The following is a 14,872-nucleotide window of genomic DNA, read 5'->3' on the forward strand; positions in this document are numbered from 1 at the left end:
CTCATACAGAATACTCCCTGGTGGAGTGTGATTGCTTAAAATCACTAAAAGCTTGAGATCACAAAGCACTGCAACCAAACATTAGAAATGGCTTTCATATTTCTACAATAACTAGTATGTTTCATGCAGTGGCGGAACAAGCAAGCGGTGGGCCCAGGTGCAACAAAATGCTTTGGGCCCCCCCCCCATCCCATCCAAGTCCACCCCATGGGCAGTGCGCGCCTTAGGCGCGCGCAAAAATACATAGTGGCGTGGCTTCGTGGGGAAGGGGTGTGTCCACAAAATAATACCAATTCATAAAACGGTGCACAGTAGTCTCCATTCTTCAAATTACGCCGCACAGTAGCACCACTACACCAGGTAGAGACCCTTTTACTCCTTACAGCGAACAGATTCCCCTTTTTACACATAACGGCAGACAGCGTGCACTTTTTACACATAACGGCAGACAGCGTGCCCTCGTTACACATAGCGGCAGACAGCATACACTTTTTACACAATGGCAGACAGCGTGCCCTCGTTACACATAGCGGCAGACAGCGTGCCCTCGTTACACATAGCGGCAGACAGCGTGCACTTTTTACACATTACGGCAGACAGCGTCCCCATTTTACACATTACGGCAGACAGCGTCCCCATTTTACACATTACGGCAGACACCATACACTTTTACACATAACGGCAGATAGCGTGCCCTTTTTACACATTACGGCAGGCAGATTCTACCTTTTTACACATAGCGGCAGGCAGATTCCCCATTTTTATACATAGCGGCAGGCAGATTCCCCATTTTTATACATAGCGGCAGGCAGATTCCCCATTTTTATACATAGCGGCAGGCAGATTCCCCATTTTTATACATAGCGGCAGGCAGTCCCCCCTTTTTACACATTGCGGCAGGCAGTCCCAACAAATAAAAAAAGAAAGAGACAGAAAGAAAGAAAGAAAGAAAGAAAGAAAGAAAGAAAGAAAGAAAGAAAGAAAGAAAGAAAGAAAGAAAGAAGAATTATACTTACCCTCTCTGTTGGCTCAGGCTCCTCGGTGCAGCTTCCCGGGCAGTCGAGAAGAAGGAGGAGGGAGGTGGAGGAGGGAGCCGCAGCAGCGCTGTGTTACAGGTGGAGGCGCTGCTGCTGCTGCCCCTCTGCTTCCCTATAGGCTGTTCTCAGAGACAGCCTATAGTGAAGCAGAGGAGCAGCAGCAGCAGCGCCTCCACCAGTAACAAAGCGCTGCTGCGGCTCTCTCCTTCACTGAGAGACTGTGACCTGTTTGTATATGAGGGAGGGAGGGACGGACCCTCCTCCCTCCTTCGTGTGCGGGTGGCCAGAATCGTTCCTTATGACGGGCGGGTCACGGGAGCACTGGTGTGCGGCTGTGGCATGACATACAATGAGTCATTGTGACCAGTGGCGTAACTAGAAATTTTTCTCCCCCAAGCCAAAAAATCCTTCGGCGCCCCCCCCCCCCCCATACACCCTGTAATTGGCACTAGCAAAGGTAGAAAAATGCGTGCGCCGCATTGCCCGTTATACATTATGCTACACACTGCAATGCCCCTGATACATTATAGCACATACAATGTCTGTGACACGGTATGACACACACCACAATGATCCTGAGACATTATACCACATACCACAATGCCCGTGATATAGTATACAACACACCGTAATGCCTGAAACATTATGACACACACTGCAATGTCCATGATACATTATGCCACACACCGTAATGCCCATTACACATTAAGTTCTACAGTAAGGCTTCCAATTACTTTTCTCTAACGTCCTAGTGGATGCTGGGGACTCCGTCAGGACCATGGGGAATAGCGGGCTCCGCAGGAGACAGGGCACATCTAAAAAGCTTTTTAGGTCACATGGTGTGTACTGGCTCCTCCCCCTATGACCCTCCTCCTAGCCTCAGTTAGGTTTTTGTGCCCGTCCGAGAAGGGTGCAAACTGGATGGCTCTCTTAAGGAGCTATTTAGTAAAGTTTTTTTTAGGTTTCTAATCAGTGATTCCTGCTGGCGACAGGATCACTGCAACGAGGGACTTAGGGGAGAGACTGGCAACTCACCTGCGTGCAGGAGGATTGAAGTCTTAGGCTACTGGACACTGAGCTCCAGAGGGAGTCGGAACACAGGTCAGCCTGGGGTTCGTCCCGGAGCCGCGCCGCCGATCCCCCTTACAGACGCTGAAGAAAGACGGCGGAACGGAGGTCCGGAAACAGGCGGCAGAAGACTTCACAGTCTTCAGAGAGGTAGCGCACAGCACTGCAGCTGTGCGCCATTGTTGTCACACGGCTCACTGACACGGTCACGGAGGGTGCAGGGCGCTGCTGGGGGCGCCCTGGGCAGCAATATAAATACCTATTTGGCAAATAAATACATCACATATAGCCATTAAGGCTATATGTATGTATTTTAACCCAGGCCAGTTATTAAAAAACCGGGAGGAAAAGCCCGCCGAAAAGGGGGCGGAGCTTATTCTCCTCAGCACTCAGCGCCATTTTCCTGATCAGCTCCGCTGGTGAGGAAGGCTCCCACTCTCCCCTGCACTGCACTACAGAAACAGGGTTAAAAGAGAAGGGGGGCATAAATTGGCGATATAATGATATATTAAGAGCGCATATATAGAAACAACACCTTCTAGGGTTGTTATATACATTATAGCGCTTTTGGTGTGTGCTGGCAAACTCTCCCTCTGTCTCCCCAAAGGGCTAGTGGGTCCTGTCCTCTATCAGAGCATTCCCTGTGTGTGTGCTGTATGTCGGTACGTGTGTGTCGACATGTATGAGGAAAATGTTGGTGAGGAGGCGGAGCAAATTGCCTGTAATGTTGATGTCACTCTCTAGGGAGTCGACACCGGAATGGATGGTCTACTTATGCAATTACGTGATAATGTCAACACGCTGCAAGACGGTTGACGACATGAGATGGCCGGCGGACAAATTAGTACCGGTCCAGGCGTCTCAGACACCGTCAGGGGCTTGTAAAAACGCCCATTTACCTCAGTCGGTCGACAGACACAGACATGGACACTGACCCCAGTGTCGACGGTGAAGAAACATACGTAATTTTCCTTTAGGGCCACGAGTTACATGTTAAGGGCAATGAAGGAGCTGTTACATATTTCTGATACTAAAAGTACCACAAATAAGGGTATTTTGTAGGGTGTGAATAAACTACTTGTAGTTTTGCCTGAATCAGATAAATTAAATGAAGTGTGTGATGATACGTGGGGTTCCTCCGATAGAAAGTTATGGGCGGTATACCCTTTCCCGCCAGAAGTAAGGGCGAGTTGGGAAACACACCTTAGGGTGGATAAGGCGCTCACACGCTTATAAAAACATGGCGTTACCGTCTCTAGATACGGCCGCCCTCAAGAAGCCAGCTGATAGGAAGCTGAAAAATATCATGACAGTATATACACACATACTGGTGTTATACTACGACCAGCAATCGCCTCAGCCTGGATGTGCAGCGCTGAGGGGGCTTGGTCGGATTTCCTGACTGAAAATTTTGATACCCTTGACAGGGACAAGATTTTATTGACTATAGAGCATTTTAAGGATGCATTTCTATATATGCGTGATGCGCAGAGGGATATTTGCATTCTGGCATCAAGAGTAAATGTGATTTACATATCTGCCAGACGAAGACACGACAGTGGTCAGGTGAGGCAGATTCCAGACGGCATGTGGAAGTATTGCCGTATAAAGGGGCGGTCCATCGGACCTGGTGGCCATGGCAACAGCTGAAAAATCCACTTTTTGTTACCCCGAATCACATATCGGCAAAAAAGGACACAGTCTTTTCAGTCTCAGTCCTTTCGTCCCCATAGGGGCAGGCGGGCAAAGGCCAGTCATATCTGCCCAGGGGTAGAGGAAAGGGAAGAAGACTGCAGCAAGCAGCCCATTCCCAGGAACAGAAGCCCCTCACAGCTTCTGCCAAGTCCGCAGCATAACGCTGGGGCCGTACAAGCGGACTCAGGTGCGGTAGGGGGTCATCTCAAGAGTTTCAGTACGCAGGGGGCTCACTCGCAAGGGAACTCCGGGATCCTACATGTAGTATCCCAGGTGTACATTGGAAATTCGAGACATCTCCCCCTCACACAATTCACAGGCTGTTTTCCCAGCAGGTGATAATCAAAGTACCCCTCTTACAACATGGAAGGGGGTAGTATCCCACACTATATTGTGGTACTGAAGCCAACCGGCTCGGTGAGATCTGAAATATTTGAACACTTACATACAAGCGTTCAAATCAAGATGGAGTCACTCAGAGCAGTGATAGCGAACCAGGAAGAAGGGGACGATATGGTGTCACTGGATATCAGGGACGCTTACCTACAGGTCCAAATTTGCCCTTCTCACCAAGGGTACTTCAGGTTCCTGGTACAGAACTGTCACTATCAGTTCAGACGCTGCCGTTTGGGTTGTCCACGGCGCCCCGGGTCTTTACCAAGGTAATGGCCGGAATGATGATTTTTCTTAAAAGGAAACATGGACGCTTTCCTGATAAGGGCAAGGTCCAGAGAACAGTTGGAGGTCGGAGTAGCACTATCTTAAGTAGTTCTACGTCAGCACGAGTGGATTCTAAATATTCCAAAATCGCAGCTTTTTCCGATGACACGTCTACTGTTCATAGGGATGATTCTGGACACAGTCCAGAAAAACGTGTTTCTCCCAGTGGAGAAAGCCAGGGAGTTCTCCGAGCTAATCGGGATCCTCCTAAAACCAGGAAAAGTGTCAGTGCATCATTGCACAAGAGTCCTGGTAAAAATGGTGGCTTATTACGAAGCAATTCCATTCGGCAGATTTCCCGCAAGAACTCTTCGGTGGGATCTGCTGGACAAATGGTCCGGATCGCATCCTCAGATGCATCAGCGGATAACCCTATATCCAAGGACAAGGGTGTCTCTCCTGTGGTGATTACAGAGTGCTCATCTTCTAGAGGGCCGCAGATTTGGCATTCAGGATTGGATGCCGGTGACCACGGAGGCCAGCCTGAGAGGCTGGAGAACAGTCACACAGGGAAAAAATTTCCAGGGAAGTGTGATTAAGTCTGGAGAATTCTCTCTGCATAAATAAGCTTAGAGCAAATTTATAAGGCTCTAAACTTAGCAAGACCTCTGCTTCAAGGTCAGCCGGTATTGATCCAGTGGGATAACATCACGGCAGTCGCCCACGTAAACAGAAAGGGCGGCACAAGAAGCAGGAGGGCAGTGACAAAACTGCAAGGATTTTTCGCTAGGCGGAAAATCATGTGATAGCACTGTCAGCAGTGTTCTTTCCGGGAGTGGACGACTGGGAAGCAGACTTCCTCAGCAGGCATGACCTCCACCCGGGAGAGTGGAAACTTCATAGGGAAGTTTTTCAGCATGATTGTGGACCGTGGGCAAAGACCAAAGGTGGACATGATAGCGTCCCGCCCGAAAAACGGGACAGGTATTCCGCCAGGTCATGAGACCTTCAGGCGATAGCTGTGGATGTTCTGGTAACACCGTGGGTGTACCAGTCAGTGTATGGGTTCCCTCCTCTGTTTCTCATAACCAAGGTATTGAGAATTATAAGACATAGAGGAGTATGAACTATACTAGTGGCTCCGGATGGGCCAAGAGGGACTTGGTACCCGGAGCTTCAAGAGATGCTCACAGAGGACTAAGGGCCTGGGGAGCTAAGAAGGGACTTGCTTCAGCAAGTACCATGTCTTTTCCAAGAATTACCGCGGCTGCGTTTTGACGGCATGGCGGTTGAATACCGGATTCTGAAGGGAAAAAGGCATTCCATAAGAGGTCATACCTACCTTGGTCAAAGCCAGGAAGGAGGTGACCGCACAACGTCATCACCACATGTGGTGAAAATATGTTGCGTGGGTAAGGCCAGGAAGGCTCCACGAAGGAAATTCAACTAGGTCGATTCTGCACTTCCTGAAAACAGGAGTGTTTTGAGTCTCAAATTGGGGTTCATTAAGATTTAAATTTCGGCCCTGTAGATTTTCTTCCAGAAAAAATTGACTTCAGTTCCTGAAGTCCAGATTGTAAAGGGTGTATTCCATATACAGTTCTTTTGTGCCTCTAGGGGCACCGTGAGATCTCAACATAGTGTTGGGATTCCTTAAAATCATATTGGTTTGAACCGCTCAAATCTGTGGATTTGAAATATCTCACATGGAAAGTGACCATGCTGTTGACCAATATCTCACATGGAAAGTGACCATGTTGTTAGTCCTGGCCTCGGCCAGGCGATTGTCAAAAAGAATGGGCGGTTTTGTTTTACAAAAGCCCATATTAGAATTTTCCATTTGAACAGGGCAGAACTGGGACTCGTCTCCAGTTTCTTCCTAAAGGGGTGTCAGCGTTGTCACCTGAAACAACCTATTGTGGTGCCTGCGGCTACTGGGGACTTGGAGGACTCCAAGTTACTAGACGTTGTCAGGGCCCTAAAAATATATATATATATATATATATATATATATATATAGTTAGGACGGCTGGAGTCAGAAAGTCTGACTTGCTGTTTATATTGTATGCACCCAACAAGCTGGGTGCTCCTGCTTCTAAGCAGTCTATTGCACGCTAGATTTGTAGTACAATTCAGCTTGCACATTCTGTGGCAGGCCTGCCACAGCCGAAATATGTAGATGCCCATTCCACAAGGAAGGTGGCCTCATCCTGGGCGGCTGCCCGGGGAGTCTCGGCATTATAACTTTGCCGAGCAGCTACGTGGTCAGGGGAGAACACGTTTGTAAAATTTTACAAATTTGATACTCTGGCTAAAGAGGACCTGGAGTTCTCTCATTCGGTGCTGCAGAGTCATCCGCACTCTCCCGCCCGTTTGGGAGCTTTGGTATAATCCCCATGGTCCTGACGGAGTCCCCAGCATCCACTAGGACGTTAGAGAAAATAAGAATTTACTTACCGATAATTCTATTTCTCGTAGTCCGTAGTGGATGCTGGGCGCCCATCCCAAGTGCGGATTGTCTGCAATGCTTGTACATAGTTATTGTTACAAAAATCGGGTTATTACTATTGTTGTGAGCCATTTTTTCAGAGGCTACTTCGTTTTGTTATCATACTGTTAACTGGGTTCAGATCACAAGTTGTACGGTGTGATTGGTGTGGCTGGTATGAGTCTTACCCGGGATTCAAGATCCTTCCTTATTGTGTACGCTCGTCCGGGCACAGTACCTAACTGAGGCTTGGAGGAGGGTCATAGGGGGAGGAGCCAGTACACACCATGTGACCTAAAAAGCTTTTTAGATGTGCCCTGTCTCCTGCGGAGCCCGCTATTCCCCATGGTCCTGACGGAGTCCCCAGCATCCACTACGGACTACGAGAAATAGAATTATCGGTAAGTAAATTCTTATTTTAAATTACCTGCTTGTTGCCAGGGGTTTCATGCACTTGGTTCCATGCACGGTGCCAGGATGTCATGCTCGTTGCCAGGGGTTTCATGCACTGGGTGTCATGCTCGTTGCTAGTGGGTAGTGCTTGTTGCTAGGGCCGTGCTCCCAGTGCCACATATGCTCCCAGTGCCAGATATTCCCCCACAGTGCCAGGTATATGCACCCAGTGCCAGATATTCTCCCACAGTGCCAGATATTCCCCCCCAGTGCCAGGTATATGCCCCCAGTGCCAGGTATATGCCCCCAGTGCCAGGTACATGCCCCCCCAGTGCCAGGTATATGCCCCCAGTGCCAGATATTCCCCCCCAGTGCCTGCTTCCCCCCCAGTGCCAGGTATATGTTCCCAGTGCCGGGTATATGCCCCCAGTGCCGGGTATATGCCCCCCCAGTGCCAGATATTCTCCCACAGTGCCAGATATTCCCCCCCAGTGCCAGGTATATGCCCCCAGTGCCAGGTATATGCCCCCAGTGCCAGGTATATGCCCCCCCAGTGCCAGGTACATGCCCCCCCAGTGCCAGTTATATGCTCCCAGTGCCAGGTATATGCCCCTAGTGCCAGATATTCCCCCCCAGTGCCTGCTTCCCCCCCAGTGCCAGGTATATGTTCCCAGTGCCGGGTATATGCCCCCAGTGCCGGGTATATGCCCCCCCAGTGCCAGATATTCTCCCACAGTGCCAGATATTCCCCCCCAGTGCCAGGTATATGCCCCCAGTGCCAGGTATATGCCCCCAGTGCCAGGTACATGCCCCCCCAGTGCCAGTTATATGCTCCCAGTGCCAGGTATATGCCCCCAGTGCCAGATATTCCCCCCCAGTGCCTGCTTCCCCCCCCAGTGCCGGGTATATGCCCCCAGTGCCGGGTATATGCCCCCCCAATGCCGGGTATATGCCCCCAGTGCCAGATATTCCCCCCCAGTGCCAGGTATATGCCTCCAGTGCTGGGTATATGCCTCCCCCCCAGTGCCAGGTATATGCCCCCCCCAGTGCCAGGTATATGCCCCCAGTGCCAGGTACATGCCCCCAGGGTAGATGCTAGAATCAAGTGGGCTAAGGGACCTTTTCCGTAAGGGGGAGGAGTTACGACGCAAGGGGGAGGAGCTAGGCCAGCGGGATAGTTCCTCTACTATCCACGCCACCAACTATTACCTTTAGTAATTAGGTGGTGAGCGAAGCAGAGCGGAGCGAGCCACCGTGCCCGAAGCGTGGCGAGCGAAGCGAGCCCGCGAGGGTACTTTTCGGGTACCCTGTTCGCCCGTAGCTCCTCCCCCTGGTGACGTAGCTTCTCCCCTCAATACGTCACAAGGTCCCTTCAGCCCCTCCGATATAGAACCAACCATGCCCCCAGTGCCAGGTATATGCCCCCCCAGTGCCAGGTACATGCCCTCAGTGCCGGGTATATGTCCCCAGTGCCAGGTATATGTCCCCAGTGCCAGATCTGTCCCCCCAGTGCCTGCTCCCCCGGCCCCCCCTCCCCCTCTATGTGTTGGAGGGACACGAGCGCATCGCGCGTCTCTCCTGTGTCCCTCCTGGCTCTCCCCCGGCCGGTCTAAGGAAGCATGTGCCGTTCATGAGCCAATCAGAGCTCACGAACGGCACATGCTTCCTTAGATCGGCCGGGGGGAGAGCCAGGAGGGACACAGGAGAGACGCGCGATGCGCTCGTGTCCCTCCAACACATAGGAGGGGGGGGGCCGGGGGAGCAGGCACCACAGCAGGGAGGGAGAGGAGACCGCAGATTGACATGCGGACGTTCGTCCGCATGTTAATCTGTTCTAAATGCCGGCCGGCGGCTGTGGGCCCTTTAGTGCGGCGGGGCCCCAGTGCACTGCACTGCCTGCCCCGCCAGTAGTTCCGCCCCTGGTTTCATGTCTTCACCTTACATGGGGAGACATGTTTCAGATCTCGTAGAGGGATAAAGTGGAGAGAGATAAAATAACAATCAATCAGCTTCTGTCATTTTATAGACTGCTATAAAAATGACAGAAACTTTATCTCTCTCCAATATTTGATAAATTTGCCCCACAAAGTCTCTACTCTTTACAAGTTCTGTTCCACACTTCCATAAGCTGCACAGAAATGCCATTCGCCAATGGCTGCATTATTAGTCGTCGCTGAATGCAGCTCACTTATGTATCAAGGGGATACAGTTATATTGCCGACAGTCGGGACCCTGGTGGTCAGGATACTGACGCCGGAATCCAGACCACTGACAAGGCCAACAGCTGGAATCCCGGCTAACAGGGGCTATTCCCACTTGTGGGTGTCCTTGATACCCATAGAGTGGGAATAGGACATGTGGCGAGCCCACCCCGCTGCCGGCATTCGGGCGGCCAAGATCCCTGCGTCGGTATGCTGACCGACGGGATCCAGGATGCTGGCATAGCACTTTGTAAGAAATTGGCCCTATTACATTTAGCCCCTGATTTTTGTTATGCAGTGGCTGCTGAGTTGCAGTGACTAAAAACCTACTGCCTTTACCACACCTGCTAGACGTGGTTCTTACAAGTGTCACAGTGGGGTTTATTACTTGATGAGGTTTGGGAGACCTTCATGTGAAATAGGCTGCAACTTCATAGGAGCACACTGGAAACCCTAGATGGGATGTAATGAAGTGGGTTATTCAGAGCTGGTCATAGATTTTGCTCTTTTAGCAAAGAGCAAGGGAGCGATTCTGTATGCAGCGGTTGCATCTATCTGGTCTGTGCACGCGCACCAGCCCTGGAGGGATGCGGCCACAAGGTGATTGATGGCGGTGAGTGTTCAGGGGAGGCGATTCTGCGGGCGTGGTGGCCAAAACAGGGCATTTTGAGGGCAGCTGCATGACGTCACACGCAGTCGATCCAATAAAAGAATTGGCGTTGGACCCCCTGCCAGCGCAGCCATGCTGCGCAACCATGGGTCGACCTTAAATTTATGCATCCGCAATTAAATTGCGGATGCATCGTGAGGTGGTGCCACACATGCTGGGTGGCCTTGCCCTGTACTGGGCGGCCCCCACCATGTGAGGAGATGGACACAGATCTTGCTGCAGATGCAATGATCTGTGTTCATCTCTGAATGACCCCACAGGTTCTTTATAAATCTGGTGGTGTGCTCCTCTACTCCGTTAGGGAATTCTCTGAGATTGAATTGGTTTGATGTCTACTGCATGATCTATTGTTACAACAAAGCCCTTTGGATATTGTAGTAGAAAGTGAACACACAGCGATCATGTACCATCTGGAAAGTTGCTCAATGCAAGGGGAGGCAGGTTATACAGAAACTGATTTATACCAACTTTTCATGTAAATGTTTTATGCTAAAATTGCCGTAGTTTAAAAAATCTTAATACCAAATGGCAATAACGTTCATGTGTAAATGTGAAAACAAATGTATTTTTGCTTAGTTCTCTTCAGCAAACAAAAAAGAAAATTAACATTTTGAAAATATGAAATACTAAATAAGATGACACAATACATCTTTCCTTTATTTTCAGAGGCAACTTCCTTTCTGCTGACTGAGGAATGTCTTACCATCTCTGCCCCTTCTTCCGCATACTGCATCATTGTCATACCTCCCAACTTCTTGGTCTGCCATGGAGGGACATCTGCGCGAAACGTAGGCACGCGGACGAAATTAGGGAATGTGGCCTTACGGCTAGGGGGCGTGACCTCACGGCAAGTACCGTGATTGCAAGCCATGTCCCTGTTTTCATCACTATGGGGGCATGAACAGCGCACTGTGAGCTGCTGGCAAAGTAACCCTGACAAAGTGGGAGGCTCTGTTTTGTTGCTTGGTAGCATATTATAATTGTGGTAATGGCGGTCATAGGTGCAAAGTGTGTGGCGAGTGGTACTGTGTACCTGCACCCAAATTCTTGAGGGTATGCCACCACCGAGCGTCACATCACTCTTCCTCCTCTGGCTGTCGTGGCTGGCAACAGTGCAGCTGTTTCCCTTCACTCAGCGTGTGTGATGCATCAGTACTGAGTGGCTTTTGTTCTTCTCAGGCTGGGCATGTCTTTGGCTTCACTGTGTGAAGTAATTCATTTCTAATATAATGTGGACACTACTATATATTTGTATTATTATGGGAGTATTACTAAATATTTATATTGTATTTAGAACACTATTATATATTTCTGTTATACCAGGGGCACTACTACAGTATATATTCCTGTTATACTGGAGACATTACTATATTTTGTTATTAATTTGGGAGCATTATTATATATATATTTATTATACTATAATGTGAGGTCTGGAGCATGAGTTCCATACACTCAACCACTGCTGGAGGTAGAATGTGAGTAGTAGTAGTAGTGCAGATCAGGGAATAGAATGGATGTAGAAGTAGTGTGAAGTAGGGAGCAAGCTGGGAGTAGTATTAGTGCGGAGCAGGGAGCAGGCTGGGATTATTAGTGGGAAGCAGGGGCAGGATAGGATTAGTAGTGTTGGTTAGGGGTGCAGGATGTGAGTAACAGTAGTGCTGAGCAGAGGAGCAGGCTGGGATTAGTAGTTGCGGAGAGCAGGGAAATTAGGGGAGTAGTAGTGGGATGCAGGGGGAGGCTGGTAGTAGTAGTGGGAAGCAGGGAGCAAGATGGTAGTAGTAGTAGTGTAGATCATGGGGTAGGATCAGAGTAGTAGTAATGCGGAGTGGGGGTGCTGGGAGAAGTAGTGATGGGGAGCAGGGGCAGGATGGGAGTAGTAGTGGTAGGAGGCAGGATGGGTGCATTAGTGGTGAGCTCAACAAGAATCTTACCTCCTCTCTGCAGTTTGTGAGTTCTTGCCACCATCTCTCCCATAGACAATGCTGACCGCAGCCTCACATACACAGGAGACAGCCTGAGTGAGTTTGACGGAAGACTCACATGTCACGCTACTCCAGCTCCTCAACAGCATCCCACACACATCTTCTGTCTGTGTACTGTGTAGTTCAGCTCTCTTCCTTTACAAGCAGCCTCAGGGGACAGCCCAACACATCCCACAGACACAGAGGGGGTGGGCAGGCTTGGGACAACAGAGGAAAGGGACGCCACATGCAGAGGTGGATTTAGACCTCACGGGGCCCTAAACAAGATTTAGGGCCCCACTCCCACAAACAATAAATAGGACTATATTTTCATTCCTGATTTATGCCTCTTACATTATTTGTTGTTTTTTCTCCTAAAATTCTATAACAGTATTTCTCTTATGTCCTAGAGGATGTTGGGGTCCATTTAGTACCATGGGGTATAGACGGGTCCTTTGGGAGCCACTGGCACTTTAAGAGTTTAATAGTGTGTGATGGCCCCTCTCTCTATGCCCCTCCTACCAGACTCAGTTCAGAAAATGTGCCGGAGGAGTCGGTCACAGCTAGAGGAGCTCCTACGAGTTTTGCTAGTTTTATTTTTTTTCTAATAGTTTTTAGGTACAGGAAGGCTGCTGGCAACAGCCTCCCTGCTTCTTGGGACTTAGGGGGGGAGTAGGAACGAACTCTTGTAGTTAATGGTTCTCTATCTTCGCTGACAGGACACTGAGCTCCTGAGGGTGCTGATCGCAAGCCCACAAGGTGACCGCTCACTCCCGCAGCACGGCCGCCACCTCCTAACAAAGCCAGAAGAAAGAAGAGTGGTGAGTACAGCGCCGGCGGCCCGGTGAGCAGGTCGCCAGTGGGAATGGCGGCACAAAGGTGGGAGCGCAGCTCTGACAGGCTGCGCTCCATGAAGGCTCAGCGACATGCATATGTAGACGCTGCTGAGGGGCGTCCTGGGCCAGCGCGATCACCCTAAGACTGGTAAAACAGCTAACAGGGGCTAATCCCACTGTTAGCATCAAAGACCTCAGACCAGTATAATCTAATTGTGCGGGAAGCCGCACACCATTACAGGGGGCGGGGCTTCTCCTCAGAGCGGATCAAACACTCACCAGCGCTATTTTCTCCCTGCAGATCACTAAAGCAGGATGCTGACAGGTAGCGCTGACCCCCACATAACTCCATATCCTCTGCGGTACCAGGGTATTATAGACAGGGAGGGAGTGTGGTAACAGTACTAATTAGTAATTACCCTATTAAGGTTAGTTAGTTAGCGCCGGGCTTTATCATAATAACTGCCCACAGGGGCCCTGTGTGGCTGGCTCGTCATACTCTGTGACTCTCTGAAGGTACTCTGGGGGAAACTGTGTCTGACATTTTCCTGTATGTGTGCGTAAGTGTATAGATCCACATTACCATGTCTAAGGGCTCTGTGTCATGTGCTGCAGAGTGTCTATCTTCTCCTGAGGAGTCTATTCCATGTACTCCGGACTGCAATGTGCTTTCCCAGCCTTCTGAATCCCCCATGGGCGGATTCTTTAAGGGGAATGATATCCCAGATTTCATCAAGGATGTCACATAATGAGAAAGAGACACAGTTTTTGAGAAAATCTGTAGCGGGTTTGAAGTATTCAGCTCCCACTACTTCCTCAAATACCCCACCTACATACCCGAAAAAATGTACACTTGCCCAGATAATGCAAGTTGAATCTGATACAGGGGACGGTGATGGGGATATGCAGGGGGTGATGCATCCCTTGCTAAAGGGGTGCAGCTAATGATTGAAGCCATTAGGGATGTTTTACATATTTCTGAGAAGGTGCCTGAATAAGTAGAGGAATCTTATTTTACAGAAAATAGGAAATCCTCGCTTACCTTCCCTGCTTCTAAGGAGTTTAACTCTTTATTTGAAATATCCTGGGAAAACCCAGAGAAAAAATTACAGATCCCTAAAAGAATTCTCATTGCTTTCCCATTCACTGAAGAGGATAGAAAGAAGTGGGAAAACCCACGCTTCTGTATCTAGTTTGTCTAAAAAGGTGGTCTTACCTGTCCCTGGTTCAACCGCCTTAAAAGAGCCGGCTGACCGCAGGATTGAGACTACGCTCAAATCACTATACACTGCTACAGGTGTGGCTTTAAGACCCACTATTGCTTGTGCGTGGATTTCTAAAGCCATAGTAAAGTGGTCAGGCACATTACTAGAGGACTTAAAATCTTTGGATAGGAGTGACATTGACTTGTTTTTACGTCACATACAGGATTCTGCTGGTTTCATGGTGGAGGCCATGAAGGATCTTGGCATGCTGAAGGCAAGGGCTACTTCCATGGCAGTCTCGGCACGCAGAGGACTCTGGCTACGCCAATGGACTGCGGATGCAGATTCCAAGAAAAGTGTGGAGAACCTACCCTTCACAGGTCAGGCTCTGTTTTGGGACGCATTGGATGCGTGCATCTCCACTGCAACTGCGGGTGAGTCAACCTTTCTTCCCCCAGCAGCACCACTGACTATGAAATTTTATCCTACATCTACACTGCAGTCCTTTCAGACCGCAAAATTTAAAAAAGCACCTTCTTTAGCGGTGGTCAGGGAAAATGTAGAAAACCTGCACCAACAGGTTCTCAGGAACAGAAACCAGGTTCTGCTTCCTCAAAATTTTCAGCATGATGGTGGACCTTCCAGCCTGGAGATCGGG

The sequence above is a fragment of the Pseudophryne corroboree genome, chromosome 1, assembly GCF_028390025.1.
Source record: "Pseudophryne corroboree isolate aPseCor3 chromosome 1, aPseCor3.hap2, whole genome shotgun sequence".
NCBI lineage: Eukaryota > Metazoa > Chordata > Amphibia > Anura > Myobatrachidae > Pseudophryne > Pseudophryne corroboree.